General features: G+C 42.1%; 1 long non-coding RNA gene across 1 annotated transcript; it reads left to right on the top strand.

Annotated features, from left to right (window-relative positions):
- Positions 1–1622: 1622 nt before the first annotated feature.
- On the top strand, positions 1623–2126 carry LOC118159027. Its single transcript, XR_004746972.1, has 2 exons — positions 1623–1783; positions 1970–2126. It is a non-coding gene; the product is annotated as an uncharacterized LOC118159027 (long non-coding RNA).
- The last annotated feature ends 2013 nt before the right edge of the window (positions 2127–4139 follow it).

Genomic DNA, 4139 nt, shown 5'->3' with positions numbered 1-4139 from the left:
TTGGGTGAGATTTGAACACTTGGTTATACTGGCTGTCTCCACGGAATTTTATAAATCTCTATAGTCTTTGTGCCTTTTCAATGCGTTAATTTCCAGGCTGCGCACCTGTGTATTTCATGCATGCTAGCTTGCTTTTGCAGACAGTAAATCATCGCTGGCAATCCAAAGAACCTGTGTACCTGTTGCTATGATAAATTGCACCTAACTGCATTGTTCCTAGCTGTGATAGTTCTCATTGAACGTGGCTAAAGTAATGGCGTGTTACATTGCTGGTGAATCCGTGATTGTGATAGTTCAGTGCTCTGAATCTGACCAGACCCATATTGGTTAATGCGTTATTGGTGAATCTGTGATTGTGATAGTTCAGTACCCTGAATCCAACCAGACCCGTAACAGTTAGTTGGCTACACCCCTTAACGCGACAGAGAAATTGGCATAGTCACCAGGATTGCTATGGATAAACTGCTGCAAAAATGCACGTTTCCCTTCCCAGGTAGGGAAGGAGTGGGCCCAAAAATTTTAGAAAAATTAAGAGAAAGTGGTAGAAAGCATTGAGCAGTGTCAGGCTTCACAAAAGATCAGTCAAAGAAAGGGTAAAGGTGCTATTTGTGCTGTGTTAGGAGCCTGTTTGTCTTGTGCTCACCAAGAAGCTAAGGAAACTGCTGCTCCCAAACTGATTTCTGATGTGGAATATACAGCTTTGAAATCAGAGAATGAGGTGTTGAAGTCATCATTGGCCTTTGAAAGGGAGATGGGAAAAACATTAGGAATCAGAGTGGATAAACATTTGAATGAAAATGATAAACTTTTGAATGAGAATAACAAACTTCTGAGTGAGAATAATCATCTTAAATACTGGAGAGGTTTAATCACCTGTTAAATAGAATACAGCCTTCTGCTCCGGTTAAGCAGGTTCGTAGACTAATGCATTGCGCAGACCCTGAAAGCTGGAATGGTGATTTTTGGTTTGACAGTGATTATGATGTCAAAGAGATTGCTGATTTTGAACCTCAATCGATTTTCTTGAGACCTCTGGTTAAAATTGAGACTACTGTTGATGATGATGATGAAAACTACACTACTGTGCGAACGATTCCATAGTCACTAGCAGAGTTGGTTAAAATACAGGAAAAGTTCTCAAGGCGGTCAGGAAAATCAGAAGTTGATTATGTGCAGCGAGTTTCTCTTGAAGGAGATTGAATTATGTTGAGTGAGGAAGAGGCAGGAGGCTTTTGGGGACCTGGAGTATTTTTAACCACCACACCAGGAGACCATAATTACTCTATAACTGCATGGGCGGCATACTGGGAAGGTGGTATAGATCCTCAGGAGAGAGGGGAACCACTGGAAATGAGAGCCACAAGCTATTCTGATCTGTCTGTAGCAGTACAGAAAGCAGCCTGCATTCAGGCGATATATGAAAGAGATGAATTCAGGAAATCTCCGATGTTAGCTCCTATTGACCCAGCTCGATTAACCCCTCTCATCTGTGGACTCCCTGATTGTCTTAAGATGTTTGTAGCAAATACCCAGGATTGCATACTAGCTGCTCGTAGGGATGGTGATTGTGGTTGTAGGCAATATCTGAACTCCCCCAGTCCCGCCTGGAGTGAATTTGTAAAGGACATAGATAAGTATGGCTGCCGAATGGGCTGGATTACTTCATCCAGTATTAAGTCCCAAGACCACTCTCAGCGAGTCTGCCAAATCCACACTCAAAATCCCAGATACCCCAAATACAAAGAGAGGTTCAAACCTAATAGGGAACAGGGTGAGTTGTGGCGTAAGGCGCTAGATTTGGGTGCACCCCGACCATTCTTGCGTGGTGCCTCTATGGAGGGCTTCCGTACATTAGTCCAATTTCTGGGTAAGGAAAATATTCCAGCTGGGGAGAATTGCCTAACCAGAAAACTGCCAACCCATAAGGAAAGTGCAACTTCTGCACCAAGCCTAACTGAGGAGGCAGAAGCTCAGCAAAAAAACTCCTATCCCCGGGGAGGGCAGTGAGCCACCTTGCTGAGCAGGTATTAGCAATTCGATGGCTCTCTAATGAACACTCTGACCCTATCATTGCCATTCCATCTGGACCCTGAAAAATATTGGTAAATTTTCTTATTGACACCGGGGCCCAAATGTCAGTAATTACATATGAGACCCTCTCCAGACACATGCATATCAGTCTCTGGTGGTCTTTCTGGGGGTCTCTTGTGCTGAAGGCTCGTAGTCTTCCTCCCAGGCTTTCTCCTTTGGTCATCCTTCAACTCCCCCTTTCTCCTTATTTGGTGGATCTCTTTACCGGATATCAGAAGCTTGGGCAGCATCCCATGCAAAAGTCAGCAGTTTCATAAAAAACTCCTTGTTCTCTTATCTCCCAGACTAGAGTCTCAATGTTCGCCCTTCAAACCCTCTATTTACACAAATTGCTGGATCGTTCCTTTGCATGATACAAGAGCTATGTACACTAATCACTCTGTTTTTCTTAAATAGAAGGTTATATTTCATCATGCGGCCCTAGCATTGTTCCATACTGACACAAATCAAATTAACACATTTCACAATCCCCCATTTCTTTTTTTCATGGTATTGATTTGGGCTTTTTTGTTTGTTTGTTTTTTCTTCTTTCTTTTTTCCAATTGAGTCAATATTTGCCAAATTGGTACCAATTTTGGATCCTCTTATGTTTTTATTATCATCAGGGAATGGGTTTTCCCTTCCCCTGGTTCTGCGTCTGGGTCAACTGGTACCACAGATATTTGCATTCCTTGTATAACCGAGCATATTAGTCTGGTAAAACAGGGTATTAAACATGGAATGATTAACAACCCTCCACATATTCCCAATAGAACTATCCTTATTCTAGTAGGGCAACCACCACCCATAAAGTCCCTCCATAATTCTCTTAAATTGATTTCATTCTAAGTTTGAACTGCGACGTGCAATTCTCTTCATTTCTTTTACAAGTTCATTCACAGCTTTTCCTTCATCATCAATATCTAAACAGCAATTACTAAGGTTAAATTTTCCACAGACTCCTCCTTCTTGTGCTAGCAAATTATCTAAAGCTAAGCAATTTTGATACAAAGCAGTTCTCATCTTGGTATTTTGTTTTGCAATTAATCTGAGTCCATCTCCGGTTTTATTCACAACTATTTCTACTACAGCTTGCAACCTAATTATTCTATTAAGCATATATATTGGGGTCCTATAGCCCCAGGATCCGTACTCCAACAAGCACAACCCCAATTTGAGGGTCCACAGTAATGATAACTCCTCTCCCATGGATCATCTCTTATCCAATCAGTCTAACACGTAGAAGCCACTGTTCCACCCTTTCTAGGACAAATGTACTTGGGCTGGTTACTATATCTCTTCCAACTCAGGCTTCCACAATCAGTATATGGGTCTTCATCTATAATATCACAGGCATCAAAGGTTATTGACACTGAGGTATTCAGGGTGGTTACAACTTCACTTGTTCCAATTAATTTGCCTACTTTCAAATCTGTCTTCATTTCTACCCAATATTGATAAGGGAGTTCTTTTGGATCATAGCATACGGTCCTGTCACCTTCTCTGCATAGAGCATACTGAGTTAGGTTAAAAACGCAGCTTCCTATTTTCTGGCCTTTACAGTCACAGACAGGATGATACACTAATCTTTGGGAGCTCAACCATCCTTTTCTAGTAGTTACTATACATTGACTGCACTTGCTGGCCATAGCTTGGGCCAAGAAACTCACCCCAAGTAGGACTAGAAGAGGTCCGGTAAGGGCCATAGTGCTCGGCGGTCACAGCCTGAAGGGGTTGCAGCCCTTGGCAGACCTTCCCAGCCGCAGCACCAGTTCCCTATCCGGTCTTGGCCTCTTCCCTAATCTTAAAGGGATAGCCTACTGTTACCTTCAGGGGATAATGCTTAACTGATCCCTGTTATTGATAAATCTCTTCCCTTAAGAAGTATCTATTCAAGAGTTTCTCTGTTTACTAATTTTACAGGAGTAATTACAATAAATTTGGAGTAATTACAATAAAACTCCCACAGCAACTTAGCTTATACTCTTTGATGAAGGCTTCTTCAAGCCTGTCTGACAGTTTAGTTTCTCCTGGTTCCAACGTTACTTTCCATTCTTCCACTGGACCTT

Source organism: Oxyura jamaicensis, unplaced genomic scaffold (genome assembly GCF_011077185.1).
Source record: "Oxyura jamaicensis isolate SHBP4307 breed ruddy duck unplaced genomic scaffold, BPBGC_Ojam_1.0 oxyUn_random_OJ65477, whole genome shotgun sequence".
Taxonomy (NCBI): domain Eukaryota; kingdom Metazoa; phylum Chordata; class Aves; order Anseriformes; family Anatidae; genus Oxyura; species Oxyura jamaicensis.
This window is presented reverse-complemented; position numbering and strand designations above follow the sequence as displayed.